Genomic DNA, 19,335 nt, shown 5'->3' on the forward strand with positions numbered 1-19,335 from the left:
TGTATAACATGGTGACTAGTTGATAACACTGTATTGTATGATTGAAATTTGCTGAGAGAGTAGAATTTAAATGTTCTCACACACACACAAATATGGGAGGTGATGGATGTTAGTTAACTAGATGGGAGGAATCCTTTCATGATGTGTGTATATTTCAAATCATCACAGTGTATACTTTAAATACCTTACAATTTTATTTGCCAGTTACACCTCAACAAAGCTGAAAATAAAGAAAAAAAGATACAGCTCCCAAATTTTAAAAGTCACCAGCAAAAAATAAAATAAAATGAACGATTCAAGTACCATTTGATACATTCACGGTTTTGAACAACAACCAGCTTTACCTCGTTCCAAAACATGTCTGTCACTCCAAAGTACAACCCCACATCCATTAGCAGTCACTGACCATTCTCCCCTCTTGCCAGCCCTTGGCGACCACCAATCTACTTTCTGTCTTTATGGATTTATCTATTCTGGATATTTCATATAATTGGAATCATACAATATGTGGCCTTTTGTGTCTGCCTCCTTTTAGTTAGCATAATGTTTTCAAGGTTCATCAGTGTTACTGCATTTATCGGTACTTCATTCCTTTATGATTGAATAGTATTCCATTGTATGGATGTACCACATTTGGTTTATCCTTTCATCTGTAATGGACATTAGGTTGTTTCCACCTTTTGGCCACTGTGAATAGGGACAGTGATTCAGAAGGACTGGAAAGGGGAAATTGACAACTAGAACTGGGTTGTGGCTACTGTTACCAATCCTGATGATTTACCTGCAAACCATGTCTCGAGTCTGTCACTTCTCCATCTCGGCCACCATTTCCCCATCCCCAGCAGAATGTCGGCAGTAGCCCTCTCTCGGGTCTCCCTTCTGTCACTCTGACCTCTGTGCCCTCCGAATCCATTCTCCACTGAGGGATCCTAGTAAAACTTAAGTCAAATCGAGTCATGGTACTCCATTGCTCAGAGCCTTTCCATACCTTCCCACTGCCTCAGGAGCAAGTCCAAACTCCTCCCCTCGAGTGACAAGGCCCTACAGTCCTGTTCTCTACCTCCCCCTCCAGCCTCCTCCTGCATGGTTTCCTATCCCCACTCCCTGAGCTTTGGCCAGCTGCTTCTCTCTGTTCCCAGAATGCACCATGCTCTGGTCCTTTGCATGTGCTGGTCCCCTTCCAGGGCTGGTGCTGGGAAGGCATATGACCCCCCACCCCCACGCTGCTGAGTCAAATGCCGTTGTTTCCTCCAATCAGTCATTCTTTCAACCAGTATTTATTGACACTACTCTTTCTGAGGCACCAGGGATACAAGTTAAAAAGATATACAAGTACATGCATGTTCATAGCAGCACCGTTCACAGTAGCCAAAAGGTGGAAACAACCCAAATGTCCATCAACAGAGGAATGAATAAATAAAATATGGTACATCCATACAATGGAATATTACTCAGCCATAAAAAGGAGTGGATTACTGATGCATGCCACAATGTGGATGGACCTTGAAAACATGATGCTAAGTGAAAGAAGCCAGTTTCAAAAGGACCATATGCTGTGTGATTCCATGTGTATGAATTATCCGGAATAGATAAGTCCTTAGAGACAGAAAGCAGATGGGTTGTTGCCAGGGACTAGGGGGAGGGGAGAATGGGAAGTGACTGCTTAATGGGTACAGCGTTATATTTGGGGGCAATGAAAATGTTTTGGAACTAGATAGAGGTGATGGTTGCACAACATAGTATTAAATGCCACTGAATTGTTCACTTTAAAATGGTGAATTTTATGTCGTGTAAATTTCACCTCAATAAATTATCTTGTAAAAATGAAAGACAAGTGCTCCTGCCCTCCCTTACCAGAGAGGGGAAAATATAAAGCAACATTTATACAGTACATTAGGTGAAGTTAAGAGTCAAGGAGAAAAATGAAGCAGAGGAAGAGCATATGAATTGTGAATGAGGATGGTGGAGTTGCCATTTTAGCTAGGAGGGGCCAGGGAAGACCTCCTGGAGAAGCTGCTTTTCAGTAAAGACCTGAAGGAGATAAGGGCACAAGCCATGCAGATATCCAGAGGGAAAAGCAGTTCTGGCAGAGGGAGCAGCAAATGCAAATGCTCAGAGGCAAGAAACATATCAAGGAGGCCAGTGTGGCTGGAGCAAAGAGAGCGAGAGGAGAGGTGAGATCAGGGAAACCTGTGGGCTTTTCTCAGGAGGCTGAGGAAATGAGGGGAGGTGAGCTGAGAAGGTACATGAGGTAGAAGAATCGGGAGAAGCCAACTGTACCTGGGTTTGATGGCTCTGCCTAACCTGTGATACCCCCTCCTCCCACCAGGAGAAGGTAGGTCCTTGAGGGCAGGGAATTTTGTCTGCTCTGTTCACTGCAGCATCTCCAGCTCCTGGCACAGTGTCCAGCACATAGTAGGTGCTGGGTGACTGGGACGTGACTCGGACTGAAGCAGTCCTCCCAGGCAGATGCCCATAGGACCCGCCATATTGCATCCAGATCTTGGGCTCCCAACCCTTTCCACTGATCCTTCCCCACTCCCTTCGCCACCTGCTGGGGAAGACAGTGGTCCAAGCTAGGGTCTGAGGCAGACTTTCCTTCCACAGTGGCTGCCCCACCCCAGAAGTGGGCAGGACCAGCCAGCCCCAAGAAGGAACTGAAATTGTCCTCCACCACAAACACGGCAGCCCAGGCCACACACTGGGAGGGGCATGGGGGAGGGGGAGTGATAGGAAGGGCTGGAGTCCCCTGACTTCAAGGCCCCCCTCCTGTATTGGGACAAAACCTGTGCACCACCAGCCCCGAGCCGGGGTCCAGAGTATGAATGAATTTTGCTAAAGGTGTGGAGACCTGGGATTTCTTGCTATCTCATTCCCTAGCATCAAAGGGAGGATTTGAGAGCCCTGCCTTAAAAGGTGGCATTGTGGACTTCGCTGGTGGTCCAGTGGTTAAGACTCCGCACTTGCAATTTAGGGGGCACAGGTTCAATCCCTGGTCAGGGAACTAAGATACCAAATGCTGCGCAGCCAAAAAAAAATGTGCCACTGCGGACTCCTCTTCCCCTCTATCATTTATAGGGCCTCTCACCCCCCCTCCCCAAACCCTCCTGTCTGCCACAGGTCCACAGATCCCCCGGTGGTTCCTGAATGATTTCCCCAAAGGAGCAATTTAAACCTCCTCTGAGTTTCACCTGTTCCTTATTAATAACCAAAATGTATTGTATACTGGCCCAGGGCCAAGTTCCTTTTACACAGACCCTCATATTGAATCCTCAGACCAAGGCTCAGAGAGCGGAGTGACGTGCTTATGGTCACACAGGAAGGGGCAGAGCTAGGACTACAGCCCAAGCCTGGTGGCTTCTAAAGCCCCTATTGCTAACCACCTAGCCACCTCCTGTTCACATCCAAAGAAGCCTATCCCGGTACTGCCGTAGCAAAACTCACAGGACTAATAGCCCCTTCCAAGACATAAATCACACCCCTTCCCAGAAGGCTAGAATGGCTGCCTTTGGTATGTGTATTAAGTGTGTATATTTATATATGTTTTCTGGTCAGGTGGGGCTGAAGGGAGGGGAGGCTGACGGGTATGGTCCCTGAGCCACATCCGGGACTCCAGAAGGGCAGGGGGAGATCTTGCATTGTCCTGTGAAGCCCCAGACTCATGAAGCAACCTGTGACCATGCTTTGAGCTGGAAATGAGTGGATTTAATGTTTTAAGTGGCTTCCAGTCCCCACTCTGCCATTTTCAAGCTGTGTGATCTTCGGCAAGTCACTTCACCTCTCTGTGCTTTGGTTTCCTCATCTGTAAACCACAAGAAGTAACAGTGCCCCATCTCATAAGGTGTTACGAGGGATTTCAAGAAGAATAGCTAATGTCCACTAAGCACTTGCTGTGTGTTTTGCTTCTCATGAAAATGCTTAGAAGTAGGAACAATTTTACCATCCCCATTTTACAAATTTTAAAAGCAAGATGAAATAGCTTGCCTGACCTCACACAATGAGCAAGTGGACTTGAATCCAGGCAGTCCGGAATTTGAGTCTACGCCTTGCTGCCCCTCTGAGTAATAATATAAAGCTCGCAGGACAGCACCAGCTGTAAGTGCTCAATAATCGTTAGGTGTCATCCCCTTCTGCTCACAAGTTTTGGTCGGCACTTCAAACATCTTTGAGTAATAGAAAATTTTAAAACAACTAGGTCCTTACCTGGGAAATGTGTCATTTGGGGTAAGGGAATCCAAATATAGGGCATTGTGGGCAATAGGGCATATGGGAAATGTTCTGGTGCTCCAGTCAACCCCAGGACCATATCCTAGTCTCCTGTTTCAGGCATGAGTGGCCCATGAGGGACCTGTGGGTGATATGGTTACTGGAAGGACCCATAGGTGCTTGGAAGGACTCTCTTAGTTGCCAAGTGGCTAAAAGCGGCACACAAACAGGTTTCAGCCAAAGAGAGATTTAACTGACATATGGCTGAGAAGTCTAAGAGTAATTGCTTTCCAGTATGGCTGGATCTAGGTGCAAAGCCACTATCGTCAGGACTCAGTTTCTCCCAGTCTCTGGGTTTGGCTTTGCTCTGAGAGGATTCATTCTCGGCAACGTGGGCCCTGGAAGCTCTGAGCTCGTGTCCTCCCAGCCCCAAGGGAATGGAACGAGTCATTTCTTATCAGACTGCTCTGCGCAAGCCTGAAACTGACTCTCACTGGGTCTGTGGGTTGACCTGGCCATCCTTGAACCAATCATTGGGGGTGAGAGAGGAAGGTCAGCCCTAGGGAACATCTTGAACCGAGATTGCATGGAAAATCAGGTGCTACCTGACATCACCATGACAAGGGTAAGTCAGGCAGCCACCCTGATGGCTACCAATCGTAGGAGACCATCTCAGCAATGAAGGGAGCCCAGCTTGGGGAAAATGGAAGTGTGTGGCTCAGCTGCTCTCTGCACAGCCCTCTGCCCTCCGCTCCCTGCTTCTGCTTCTAAAAGGTATTACCAAACACTTCCCTCCCGCCTCTTCTCCCCTTATCTCCTCCTCTCCTTGGCCCTGTGGCCCCCACTGCCTCAGAGAGGTGAAGTAACGTGCCCGAGGTCACACAGCCAGCATACACGGCAGAGCCCAGAGGTGCACCCAGGCAGCTGCCCCCAGAGTCCAGCTCTTGGCCTGGGAATAGCCTGAGGTGGTCTGATTCCCCAGTGGCTGAAGGGAAGTGACGGGCAGCCTGAGGCTCTGAAGATAATCCCTTTCAATCTGGGTAGTTAATGGTCCTGATAGCCCTCACAGCAGAGGACACGGCAGCCTCCTTAGCCAGCATCCTCTGCCCTCAAGGTTCCTCCTACCCTGTGGCTCCATTTTCTTCCTACTCTCCAGCCATTTTCTGCTGCTCTCTCTGTATCTCAAGGTCTTACTCTCCAGAGAGGACCTGCTTGCCTTGCGGCCCCTTCTGATTCTAGCGCCCCTGCTGGACAAGCTTCCTGTGGCTCCTTTGGCTCGCCCTGAGGCCAGGCTCAATTACTGGATGCTGGCGAGTGGTCACGTGGCTACAGCACGTTGACCGGGATCAGGGAACCAGCCTGGCTGATCTGCAGGTGAGCAGTGGCCCACACTCCCGTACATCCTCTGTGGGAGTGGGACCATCCCCAGCTTCTGCCAGGACAGGGGTAAGAGAGCAACTTCCCAGCCTCCAGCAGCCCATTTTGGGGTCAAAACCAGCCTGGGGGGATGGAGGGATGGGTAACAGGAGAAATAGGAGGGGCACATCTCCAAACTCCTTCCAGATCCTCACTCCTTTAGCTAACACTTTTTCTTTACTTTTTAAAAAATTGAGATGAAATTCACATAGCATAAAATTAACCACCTTAAAGTACAACTCAGTGGCGCTTAGTCCATTCACAGTGTTGTGTAACCACCACCTGTCTAGTTCCAAAACATTCTCATCACCCGAAAAGGAAACCCCATACCCATTAGTGCCCATGAGCAGTCACTCTCCATGTCTTCCCCTCTCCCAGGCCCTGGCAACCACCAATCTGCTTTCTGTCTCTATGGATTTACCTATTCTGGGTATTCCACGTAAATGGAATCATATCCAAATGGAATCACAACCTGATCTTTCGTGTCTGGCTTCTTTCACTCAGCGTAATGTTTCCAGGTCCATCCACACTGTAGCATGTGTCAGTGCTTCATTCCCTTTTATGGCTGAGGGTAGATCACATTTTGTCTGTCCCTTCATCTATTGATAGACATGTGGGTTGTTTCCACCTTTTGCCTATTGTGAACAGTGCTGCTATGAGCGTTCATGTACGAGTATCTGTTTGAGTCCCTGTTTTCAATTCTTTGAGGTCTATAACTTTAGTTAACATTTTGATGCTACTTTTATAAATTTGTTTATTTATTTTTCTGCGTTGGGTCTTCGTTGCTGCGTGGGCTTTCTCTAGTTGCGGCGAGCGGGGGCTACTCTTCGTAGGGGGTCCAGTAGGTGGACAACCAGCTCGACTGGGGGGCCTAAGGCTGCCCAGGAAGCAGCTCCCCAGCCCTCCACCACCCAGGGCCACCAGGGGGCGCCAGAGCCTCGAGCAAACTCGCTGCAGCCCGTCAGGCCGCCGCCTGGGATTCCGGCCAAACTCGTGCCCGGGAAGTTCGTGCGCCCCACGCTGATCCCCGGGCAGGGGTGGGGATCGCTGGAGCAACTAGGTTGTACGTCCTCTGCAGAGCCATTAGGACCTTTAATTACCGGGATTGGAAGTGAATAATTATCTGCGGTGCCCCAGGCCACTGAGTCACTTCCCCTCAGAAACCAGACTCCCTGGGCGGAAGAGGGGGCGGCTCACGGCTCCCTGGGCTGGGGGATCCTTGGGGTGGGCGTGGGGTGCGGGGCCGGCGCTGACGATTTTGGTCAAGGTCTGAATTCTGGAGCCTGAGTGTACATCAGTGCTGGGCCACTTACCGGCTAGGATACTTTGCCTCTGTCGTCCTCAGTTTCCTCCTCTGTCAGATGGAGGGAAACAACATTCTCTCCATACAGTTTGCTGGGATCGTTAAAGCCATAGAAAACCCTCAAAATGATGCCTGGCACATACTGCTCTCATAATAGTTAATTCTATTTTTACTATCACCGTTATTATTACTTGGGTATAGTAGGTAATTAAGAGCTGCGGTTCTGCAATCAGATAGACCTGAGTCTAGACCAGCTGCTTCAATCACTTGCCAGTTGTGTGGCTTTTTTCACTGTCTTATGCCTCAGATTCATCATCTGAAAAGTAGGGAAATTCATAGCAAACCATTCACAGTGGGGAGGAGGTGGAGGGATATCATATTGCCGGGGATGGTCTCAGCTGGACACGCACTTTTGGAGGAGTCCAGATTGTAAAAACTGGACTCCTTTTTTAGGCAAGGACTTTGGGCTATTTTATTTTTAAAATAAATTTATTTAATTTATTTTTGGCTGCGTTGGCTCTTCGTTGCTGCGCGCGGGCATTCTCTAGTTGTGGCGAGCGGGGGTCGGGGGGCGCTGCACGGGCTTCTCATTGCGGTGGCTTCTCTTGTTGTGGAGCACGGGCTCTTAGGCGCACGGGCTTCAGTAGTTGCGGCCAGCAAGCTCTAGAGCGCAGGCTCAGTAGTTGTGGCGCACGGGCTTAGTTGCTCCGCGGCATGTGGGATCTTCCCGGACCAGGGCTCGAGCCCGTGTCCCCTGCATTGGCAGGCGGATTCTTAACCACTGCGCCACCAGGGAAGTCCCTTTGGGCAATTTTAGACTAGAAAGCACTGGGAGGACAGAAAAGGGAACTAAATCTTTGGCAAGGAAGCAGGGGGTGTAGAAGGCATCAGGCACCTGGGCTCAGCAGATTAGACCCCAGCCCAGGAATCTAGCCCTGAGAGTTCTGACAGCCGAGGAGGAAAGAGGAAGGGCCCAGTTACATAATTCTTTTCTGGCCAAGGATGCCCTTTGCTGAACCTTCCAGCCTCAGCTGGACCTTGATGGGTGGGGAACATGGTGGTTGGACACCCCTAGAGCTGTCTTGAGCTCTGTATTAGTTTACTATTGCTATGTAACAAATTACTCCCCAACTTAGTGGCTTGAGATGGTAAACATTTATTATTTCATATGATTTCAGGAATTCAGGAGCAGTTTAGCTGGGTGTTTCTGGCTCAGGATCTTTCATGAGGTTGTAGTCAAAACATGGGCTTGAGCTCCCTTCATGTGAAGGCTTGACTGGGGTTGGAGGATCCATTTCCAAGATGGTGCACTCAGATGGCTGTTGCCAGGGGGTCTCTGTTTTTTCCTGGCTGTTGGCAGGAGGCCTCAGTTCCTCACGACATGGGCTGCCCAACAAAGCTGTTTGAGTGTCCTCCTGAGGTGCTGGAAGAAAAAGAAGCAGAGCCAGAGACAGAGTGTGACAGCAGGGGGTAGGGGCCTGTTCTAGGTTTGGTGGTCAGGGACCTCCAGGGAGTGAATGAAGTGAGGGGTGGAAACATCTGGTGGAAAGACATTCTGGGCAGAGGAAAGAGCCAGTGCAAAGGCTCTGAAGTGGGAACATGAAGGTATATTTGAGGAACGGTGAGGAGCCCAGTGTGATCCAGTTATCCCTCGATAACAATCAGATACAGAGCATTCACTGAGTGCCCACTAAGGACTAAATGTCCTACACAATTTCATTTTCCTTTACCCACTACTATGATGCCCATTTTACAGACTGGGGACACTGAGGCTCAGAAAATGGAAGTCTCTTGCTAGAGGTAACACAGTAGTGCTGGGATAAAAACCCAGGCCTGGAAAGCTCCAGCACCAGCTGTCTTAGTCCATTTTGGAGGGACATAAACATTCAGCCCATTGCATTCTGCCCCCAGTTTCCCCAAATGCACGTCCTTCCCACATGCAAAATGCATTCATTCCATCCCAAGAGCTCCCAAAGGCTTAACACCTTCTAACATCAACCCAAAAGTCTATAGCCCAAAGTCTCACCAAAATCAGTTATAAGTGAGACTCAAGGTACGATTCATTCTGAGGCAAATTCCTTCCCAGCTGTGAAGTCAAACATGTTATGTGTTTTCAAAAGACAGTGGTGGGACAGGCATAGGACAGGCACTCGCATTCCAAAAGGGAGAAATAGGAAAGAAGAAAGGTCCTCAGCAAGTCCAAAACCTGAAGGCTGCCTTCTGGACACACAGGGTGGTGTTCTTGCCCCCGAAACTTTTCTGGGCAGGAGCTGGGCCCCAAGATTCTATGCTCCCATGGCTTTGCTGGGCTCTCCTGGGCTGGAACCTCGCACAGGTAGCTCCACCCGGCTGGCGGCCCTCTGGCTGGCTGGTGCCTCCACAGCCCCTCCGACGTCCGGGTGGAGGCAGCCATACCACCCGCAGCTTGGCTAGTTGCAGCACGTGCTGCACTGCTCGGGGCCTGTGGGAGCGGTGCCCAGTCCCCCCACCTTGTGCAGAGAGCGCAGCCCTGCAGTGAAGGCCCCTCCTCCGAAATCCTCCCCCCACCCAGGCCCTTGCGCTCTGGGCCTGTGATAAGAGGGCGGCCCTGATGAGCTCCGAAAGGCCTGTGGGGACATTCTTCCACTGTCTTGGACAGGCCTCTGCAGCATCCCTCTTTTCCTTCTGGGCCCTCACCAGAATCACCCTTAATGGTGGGTTCATGGCAGTGCAGGCTTTTTCCATCACGCACCTCCAAACTCTTTCAGTGTCTGCCGATCACCCTGTTCCAAAGCTGCTGGTGCGTTTTTAGGGATTTCTTACAGCAGAACCCCCGCTTCGTGGTACCGATGTTCTGTCCTGGTCTGTTCGGGCTGCTGTAACAAAATACCATAAATTGGGTGGCTTATAAACTACAGACATTGATTTCTCACAGCTCTGGAGTCTAGGAAGCCCAAGATCAAGGTTTTGACAGCTTCAGTGACTGGTGAGAGCCAGGTTTCTGACTCAAAAGTGGTGTCCTCTAGCTGTAGCCTCATATGGCAGGAGCAGAGAGGGCTGTCTAGGGGGTCTCTTTCTAAGGGCGCTGATCCCATTCCTGACATCTCTGCTCTCATGATCAAATCAGCTCTAAAGGCTCCACCTCCTAATACTGTCACCTTGGCGGTTAGGATTTCAACATGAATTTGGGGGGATATAAACTTTCAGGCAATTATACCAGCCATTACCCAGCTAGGGAGCAGACCAGCCACTCAGGCCTCCTCCCCACCTGCAGCCCAGACCTTGTTCTCAGTGGGGAGGGAACAGTCTGCAGAAGCACATTTTACAGATGCGGACACCAAGGCCTCCACTCACTGGCTGGGCAACAGTCTTGACTCTCAAGCTTCAGTGTCCTCATTTGTGGCCACCACTCTTCACAACCCTTGAGGGATGTATGACTCACATCCAATTATAGATTATAATCAACACTCTTTACTGAGCACATTCTCTGAGGTAGTGCCACCCAACCTCCCAAGCTCTTAATGCATCAAATTCTCCCCCACAACCCAATGAGGTAATTGTAATTGTTCCCATTTTACAGATGAGTAAACTGAGGCTTAGAGAGTCTGAGTGATCACACAGCTAAGAAGATGCTGAACACTCAATTCTAAACCTGTCTGAGTGACCCCTAGAGCCTTCATTCGTAATTATGGGTCCCCTCAGATGATGGCTTCCTGCCCTTGAAGTGGGGAGAGACTCTTATCAGGCTAATGACTTAATATTTCAGTGCCTCAGGCTCTTCATCATAAAATAGGGATAATAATAATAATAGTACCTATCCCAGGGCTGATGTGAGATTTAAATGAGTTAAGATACATAAAACATTCAGAGCTAGTACAGTAGCCACTAACCACATGTGGCTGTTTAAATTTTAATTCATTAACATTAAGTAAAGTTATGAATTCAGGTCCTCAGTGACACTAGCCACATTTCAGGTGCTCGGTAGCCTCATGTGGTGACCATACTGCACAGCACAAATAGAATATTTCCATCATCACAGAAAGTTCCATCTGTCAGCACTGGTAGAGAGCAATACATGGCATGAAGCAAGCCTCAAAAACTGTTAATCACATTATAATTAATCCTAGATCATTAGCTATTGTAATTATATCTATTAGTATCTTTTTCTTTTTCTTTTTTTTTTTTTTTGCGGTACGTGGGCCTCTCACTGTTGTAGCCTCTCCCGTGGTGGAGCACAGGCTCCGGACGCGCAGGCTCAGCGGCCATGGCTCACGGGCCCAGCCGCTCCGTGGCATGTGGGATCTTCCCGGACCAGGGCACGAACCCGTGTCCCCTGCATCGGCAGGCAGACTCTCAACCACTGCGCCACCAGGGAAGCCCTATTAGTATCTATTAATCCTGTTCTAGCCTATTGGGGTTTTTGTTGTTTGTTTTTTTGTTTTTGGCTGTGTTGGGTCTTTGTTGCTGTGTGCGGGCTTTCTCTAGTTGCGGTGAGCGGGGTCTACTCTTCATTGTGGCACGCAGGCTTCTCATTGCAGTGGCTTCTCTTGTTGTGGAGCACGGGCTCTAGGTGTATGGGCTTCAGTAGTTGTGGCACTTGGGCTCAGTGGTTGTGACTTGCGGGCTCTGGAGCGCAAGCTCAGTAGTTGTGGCGCATGGGCTTAGTTGCTCCGCAGCATGTGGGATCTTCCCGGGCCAGGGCTCGAACCCGTGTTCCCTGCATTGGCAGGGGGATTCTTAACCACTGTGCCACCTGGAAAGTCCCTGTTATTTTTATATTTATTATTAATATGTAATATACTATTAAGTGCTTTTATTGTTAGTCTTAGAACTGTTAATATAATATTACATTGATTATTAATCTTATTACTATTCTATTGTTATTTCATATTTATTATTATTAATTCTATCACCATTATTATTATAAGCTACTATTATACTATTAGCCTTAGACCTAACTGCTATTATTATATTTATTACTACTAATATCCTATTGTTATTTTGTATTTGCTATTAATGCTGTAATAGTTAACAGTGTTATTATTAATTAGACCTAATAACTATTGTTACATTATTATATTTATTGTTATCGATCCTTTTATTTATTTATTTATTTTTAAATTTAAATTTTGTTTTTTTGGCTGCTTTGGGTCTTCGTTGCTGGGAGCAGGCTTTTTCTAGTTGTGGCCAGGGGGCGCTACTCTTTGTTGCGGTGTGTGGGCTTCTCATTGCGGTGGCTTCTCTTGTTGAGCACAGGCTGTAGGCGCGCAGGCTTCAGTAGTTGTGGCACACAGGCTCAGTAGTTGTGGCTCACAAGCTCACTAGTTGCAGCTCGCAGGCTCTAGAGTACAGGCTCAGTAGTTGTGGCGCACGGGCTTAGTTGCTCCACAGCATTTGGGATCTTCCCAGACCAGAGATCAAACTGGTGTCCCCTGCATCAGCAGGCGGATTCTTAACCACTGCGCCACCGGGGATGTCCCTATCGATCCTTTTATTATTAACCCTGTACTGGCTAACTTTTGTTTTGTTATTAATAACAGCTGTTAATATCACTACTAATAGTCCGAATAAGCATTTACTAATAGTTATTGACTACTGTTTTGTTACTGTTATTAGTCCTGAGAGTCTCTGACCCCTGGAACTTGGCAGGCAGCAGGTGTGCTCCAACTCAGCGTTTTTCACGGTCGGAAGGAAGGGCGGTCTGCTCCGCCAGGACCGCTTTGCTTGTTTCCGGGGAATTCGAATAAACCTCTTTCTCCCTTTGGGTCCCAGTGACCTGTGAAGTGGGAGGAGCCAAGGCCGGGCAGCCTACTCGCGGAGAAGATGAAATCGCTGCTCGGAGCCGTGATGCTCTCAAATCTAGGGCAAGGCGGTGGAGGGGTATTCGCTGTAAACCCTTTGCATTTCTAAGGAGAAACAAAAACAGAGTGAGAAGTCTCGATCGCGGTGAGCATTGAAACAAGAAAGTGGACTCTGGAGGGGAGGCGTGGTGAGAAGAAATTAAACGAGAAAGGAAACCACTTTGGGCCTCAGAGAAATCTGGCGCGAGAGAAGGCTTGCACTGTGATTAAAAAGGGGAAGAGCCACAAGTCTCCATTTAAGTCAGCAGAGCTGCTGTGAGAGGGAAAGTGCTTGTGGCTGGCAGATTTCAGCAACCATTTGACAACTGCTGTGTACCTGGCTGCTCTGTCGGCGCCACCTGGCAGCTGTGTGACTGCAGTCAAGTAATTGCTCTCTCTGGGCCTCAGTCTCCCCAAGTATAAGAAAGAGATAATAATATGGGATGATCAGGCTAGGCTTCCCCGATAACTTACTCCCTTTGCCCCCCATCCTCGGCTGCTGTGTGAACATCACTGGGGCACCTCCTAATGGGTTGCCAACTCAGACACTGCAGCTCGAATGCAAAGCTCAACAGGTCCTTCTGTGCAAAACCCTCCATGGCTCCCTATTGCTCCCAAAATAATTCCCAAACTTGCCACCAGGACCTTCAAGTCTTCATGTGATGGGCCCGCCTTCGTCTCTTCCCATCTATCAGTCTAGGCATCACCACTGCTTTCTTGACTTTCCTCGAATGCACCAAGCTTATTCCCATCTCAGGATCTTTGCACTTGCGGTTCCTTATCACTCCTGGATCCTTCTTATCGTGGGGTGGAGGGGCGAGGTGGTCTCATCCCAAATATTAGCTCCTCAGGAGGTCCTCCAAGCCTTCAGTCTAAGATAGCCTGGGAAGCACTCTCCATCCTGTAACTGTTTTGTCATCTTCATAGTACATTATCCCATTTACCTATTTATTTATGCTCTGTGTCCCCTCACAGAATGTCAGCTGAGGACAAGGGATGCCCATGAGGGCAGGGATATTTGTCTGTCTTGTTCAATGCTGTGTCCCCAACACCTAGAACCATGCCTGACACACATATTTGTGGAAAGCACATGTTTGTGGCCGGTTCCTTCAAGGTTATTGAACTCTAAGGATCCTACAGCCGACAGGCTCCCTTCCGCCATCTGGGTGAAATCTGGAAATCCCCACCTTCTGGGGGAACCCCTTCCTGTAGCTCCAACGGCAGGACTCAGGCCTGACTGTTTAACAAACACTCATGTAGCAGTGTTTTCCCTTGGGCAGAGCCCCTTGCTAAGTGCTTTAATGCATTAACTCACTTAATCCTCACAACGACCCTGTGAAATGGGTATTTCCATTTCATAGATGAGGAAATTGAGGTACGGAGAAGTCAAGTCATTTGCCCAAGGTTAGTAAGAGGGGGAGGCAGGGGAATGGACGAGTGTGCTGTCTGGAAAGGGGTGATGTGGCCCCTGCAAGCTGGGGGTGTAAGCGACTTATTTCCTGTTGTGGGAGGGAGAGAAGAGCAGACATTCCTCTCTCCCCTCCCTCCCATGTGTTGGGGGAAGGGCTGGCTGGGTGTATGCTCCTCCTCAGGCTAGTGGGGACCCCCCTGTGAACCTCACGCCACATAAGGCTCATAGATAAAATGAAAGTAGCCCCGGGGAGAGCAGAGAGGGAGGCCCAGAGGCTATGGGAGCAAGCGATCTGGGAGGGCTTCCTGGAGAAAGATGCACTCCTGGAGTTGTGGGACGGATGGGCCCATAGAGGCCAGTCTATAGGGGCATGGGCAGCGACAAGAGCAGAGCTGAGGGTGGCGCTATGGGGGTCTGCTCAGTACAGTCGCGGATAGTCGGGGCCGGGCTGGGTTGGGATCTTTCCCCGGGTGATGATGAAAGCTGCGGTCGCTATTGCACTGACCGGCCCGGCGCGCGCAGATAAGGCCCTGCAGGAGGGAGTCGGCAGGGTCGCGCCCCCTCGAGGCCAGGCGCCTCGGCCCGGCCCCGCCCTCAGACCCCGCCTTTCCTTCATCTGGCCCCGCCCCCGCAGTGTGGAGGCACCCGGTGGCCCCTGGCGCTAGGTGGGTGGGGCCAAGGTTGCCCCGCCCCTTCTGCCGTTCATTCCCTTCTTTAGGTTTTGAGATACGAAATCGGGAGGGTGATCTGTGGGCGCGGCTTTAAAAGGCCCCGCCTCTCCCCGGGCTGGCTTTTGAGACCCCAGGACCTGGTCAGTCGCAGAGGAGCAGGACTGATGGGCGGGGCGAGGGCTGCCCCCGCCCCTGGGCCGGTTTTCTCCTCGCCCCCTGCCAAGTCTGGCTCACAGGCGGAGTGGGGCGGGGCCTGTTGTGGCCCCGCCCCTGCCTGGCCGCCCTCCCCCGTCGGGCTCCGCTCGCACAGCCGGTTCCTCTTTACATAACGGCGCGGGGCGGCATGGGCTCGGGCCACCGCCTCCGCCCGGCCGCCCGCCCGGACTGTCGCGGCCCGCGGTGGAGACGGCGGCCTCAGCAAAGTTTCCCCGGTGGCGGCCCGGAGGCGCATCCTCCCGCAGCTGTCAAGCGCTGGCGGCGGAAATGATGAGGCGCTGGCCATTTTCCGAGCCCGGGTTTCCTGCCTGAGCCCCGCTCGAGCGAGCCGCGAGCCAGGAGCCGGCGCGCGGGAGAGAACGCGCCCGGGGCGGGGGCCCTCCCACCCCCTCGGGATATCGGGGGGCCGGGGGCGCGCGACGCCATGGGCCGGCCGGGCCCGGACCCCCTCTCTTTCAGGTAAGCCCGCCTTTCCCAGCGCTCCCCTCCTCCGGGGCTGGGAGGGCTTTAATGGGGGAAGAGGAGGCCCCGTGTCCAGTTCTGCGCACTCCCACAACAGCCTAAAACATTGTCCTGAAGCTAACTCAGATGGAGGTGTTCAGGGGTGACCGTTCCCCAGCTCCTGCGACACCCTGCCAGCCGACACCCCCAGCCACACACGTGTTGGGGATGTAATGGGGTAGCTGAGGCAGTGGGGGAGGCGCTGAGAGAGGGTATGGCTAATACTCCCATTCCGCCTCTTAACGTAGCCCAGCCAGTCAACTTGCGCCTGGTGAGGAGGGGGGCGGGGGGGGGCCGGCTTGGTGCCTTGAAAGTGAAAGTAGTGAAACTGAGCCCATGAGAATGGAAGAGTCCTCTTGGAGTGGGACGCAGGCCCCTCCCCACTCTCCCAGGCCAGGCCGTGTGGCTAAGAGGGGAGCCCTCCCCTCATTCCAGAAGCCCCTCTCCCCATTCCCTGCATCAGGGAGATGGGGTGGCCCAGGCACCCCCATGCTACAGAATCTGGGGGTTCAAAAGGGTTAGGGCTCTCACAGCTCAGGTCTCTTTGGGCTGGTACCCTCCCACCCTGGACCTGGGGCTCCAGGGGAATCCTCCCACCAAAAAAAAAGGGACACAGGTCATTGGCTTAATAGGTCAGCAGGGCTGGGAAGGTATTTCAGAGGCCCTTAATGCCTGGTGCAGAAATCCCCTCCCTTCCCTCATTCTGTTCCTGGGGGCTTTCAGGGCAATGGGGACTGAATTTGAGGAACTGTGGGGGGGGGGGGCCTGCCCGCCATTCCACTTTTTTTCCTGAGTTTCCTCATTCTCCTGTTTCTCTTCCCCATTCCCGGGCCACAATGATGTAGGTGAGGAGGTCATTGCCTGCAGCTGGGGGCCTCCAGGGAGGAGAATGGCCAGGCCGGACTGAGTGGGAGGAAGTGAAATTGGGCTACAGGCGGGGGGCTTCGGAACAGAGGGCCTGGCAAGGCCAAGTCTGAAGGGCCAAGGTCCAGCTTTGGGGGCAGGAGGGGCAGAGATCTGACCCGCACCCCCTGGCCTGGGAGATGAGCCTCCTCTGACACCCACCTGCTGCCAGGCTCAGCTGGGGCAGCCGGCCCATCCCCATTTACAGTCCAACCCTGGGGCCCCTGTCAGGGCTGTGGGTGTATGGATCTCCGGGGTTGTGGGTGCGAGATGTATCTGGATTTCTCATCGCTGACCTGGCTGCCAGAGTGGAAACAACCCTGGAGGCTCTCCGGGGCCTGCGGGGGCCAGAGACCCAGCTCTAATGGGGGGAGAGCCGGCTGAGGCCGCCTTGTCAGGCTGGGGTCAGCAGATGAGAGGCCAGGGCCTGTTTTGGGAAGTTGGAAGGGTTTTTAATACACTTTTTCTGAGCCTTTTCCCACAACCCCCCTCTGGGAGGGAAAAATCCTTCTGAGCCAAAGGGTGAACATTCCTAGAACTTGTGTGAGTCCCCGTGGACCACAGAGGCAGCCAGCTGGGAAGGGGCTGGACTAAAGTATCAGCTTCTGGCGTCTGAGGACCTTCAGGGGCTCAGCAGCGGCAGAGGAGGGTCCTGGAAGTTTAGGTTCCATTCCCTCACTGCCTTTTTTCCAGCTGAGGGCATGGGCAAGTGATACTTGTGAACCTCAGTTTCCCCTATGTGAAATGGGGTAATAATAGGTTTGTGGTAGGGTATGTAATAAGCCTGGCATTGAAAGGGTTCAATTCCAGGTGATGGTGGTGGTGGTGGTTTTCATCATTACCACAATTAGTGTTATTGTTACTGGCTGTGGAATGTTTGTTCATCAGCATCCCTTGAGCACCACCTGCACGTGCAGCTCTGGGGTTTCCTGAGTGTTTGGGAGAAGAATTCTGGAGACCCAGGCAGGATGAGGTGATGGTGCTTCCTGGCTATATGGCCTTGCTTAACCACCCCAGCCTCAGTTTCTTCATCTGTCAAATGGGTGTGATAATAGTACCTACTACTTTAGGGTCATTGGAACCACGAATGAGTGAATTCACAGAGTGTTTAGCGTGGCTTGGTCAGGAGGAGAAATAGTAATAAGGATGAGATTATTATCGTTTTTGTTGTGGATGTTAGCTCTGCTCGTTTTCCTTCCAGATCCACCCGCCCCCACCCCCCCACCCCCCAACACCCCCATTCTTCTGAACCCTGGGCTTGATCCTTCTCCAATAAACAGAACTTTCTAATACAAATTAGATCCTGCAGAGCCACTCCAGATATGGCGGTAGCCTGGGCGAGCAGGTACTGGGTAGCCCTGCAGCAGTTCAGCCTGTGCGGACCCTTGGATATCTGGGTCTGGCTGTGCCACCTCCTGGATGGAGTCTCCCCGAGGGCAGAGGGGGGCAGGGCTGGAGACACTTGGAGGGACTGCCCAGCTGCTAGTCCCAGCGCTGCCCACGCCGAGTGGGGAAGACAGGGCACATAAAGCATTCAGTGCTGGCCTTGGCACTCAATTAATAAGAGATATTGTTGTTGTTATTATTATTAAAATGAGAGGTCTCTTCTGTTCAGTTCTCACTTCTCCCAGTAGCAGCATGGGTTTTGGAGCCAAATGTGAGCTTTGCCAGCTTCTAGCTGTGAGGCCTTGGGCAAGTTACCTGAACTCTCTGGGGCGCACCTGCCCAGCGGGGGCCAAGAGTCCCAGCTTATCCCAGGTATATGAGCCTGCATGTGAGTGCATACATGAAGTGTATGAATCTGGCACAGAATAGGGACTCAAACTATGTTGGGTATAACTGCTATGGCCGTGTGACCTTGGGCTTGTCCCTTAACCTCTCTGAGCTATGGGTCTCCTCATCTATGAATGAGAGTACTAATAGGGTTGCTTTGAGAAGAGGCGTGCAGAGTGCCTGGCATGCAGTCAGCGCTCAATAAGAGCTACGCTGTTAATGCCCAAGAGGGGGGTTGGCACTTAATTGCCAGGTTTCCTGGGAAAATGGGCCCTAGGGGCTCCCGGGTGTTCAGCATCTTTGGGCGGAGCAGGAAGCTGCTTCCATCTGGCAGACAGAGAAGCCTGCCTTGGAGAGTCCAGAGGTGTAATACAAGTTACTTGTTCCCAGCCAGACCCTGTTCCCAGCTACCCGCCCTCCCTGAGGAAACTGAGGCGGGCAGGCTGCCCAGGGGAAGTGACTCAGCTGGGGTCACTCGCTGAGTCAGTCCTAATTGGGCCCAGGAGCCCTGTGCCTCAGCTCCCTGGCTTCCGGGGCCTGAGGTCCCTCAGGGAATGGGCAGGTCCAAACCACAGTTGGACACCCACTTACTTGGGCCGCAAAGCCTGGACGACCAGCATTCTTCAGCTGGGGCTTCGGGGTCCCATTGGCCACCACTGGGCTGCTCAGCCCAGCATCCTTCCTCCCAGCAGGGGCAAGGGGCACTTCCCCAGGAGAGCAAGTCCTCCTGGCGTCCCCCGGCCCCGCCCTGCCCGGAAACCCGGCAGCTGCGCAGATGGCTGGAAGGTTTTTCCTCCCACGCCACCCTGTCAGGGGTCGGCTAGCGGGGCCGGGCTGCAGGCTTCCTCATGAACCAGGCCTGGAGCCCCTGGGGGCCTGCCCGGATGTGGGCCCCCATCCCGGCTGGCCAAGGGCAGCCTGCCACTGCCCCATGGGTCCCCAGGGAGGCCTGGGAGGGAGGAAGTCTGTGCCCTGCTCACCCGGGAGCTGACTCACAAGGGTGCCTGAGGGGGAGGCCTTGGCCTTGAGGGGCTGGGGAACTGGAAATGCAATTAGGAGAGTGGACACAAAGGAGGGCCTTTGGCATGGGATCTGTCCTTTGAGAGCTGGCACTCT

At 51.9% G+C, this 19,335-nt stretch overlaps 1 protein-coding gene across 7 annotated transcripts in view; it reads left to right on the top strand.

Annotated features, from left to right (window-relative positions):
- The first annotated feature begins 15,116 nt into the window (after positions 1-15,116).
- Positions 15,117-19,335, top strand: part of SH2B3 (SH2B adaptor protein 3) — a 40,174-nt gene continuing 35,955 nt past the window's right edge. For all 7 annotated transcript variants that reach the window (XM_060118314.1, XM_060118318.1, XM_060118311.1 and 4 more), the window contains exon 1: positions 15,117-15,501. The gene's annotated coding sequence lies outside the window, so the exon portion shown is untranslated. The remainder of the gene's footprint in view (positions 15,502-19,335) is intronic.

Source organism: Mesoplodon densirostris, chromosome 15 (assembly GCF_025265405.1).
Source record: "Mesoplodon densirostris isolate mMesDen1 chromosome 15, mMesDen1 primary haplotype, whole genome shotgun sequence".
NCBI lineage: Eukaryota > Metazoa > Chordata > Mammalia > Artiodactyla > Ziphiidae > Mesoplodon > Mesoplodon densirostris.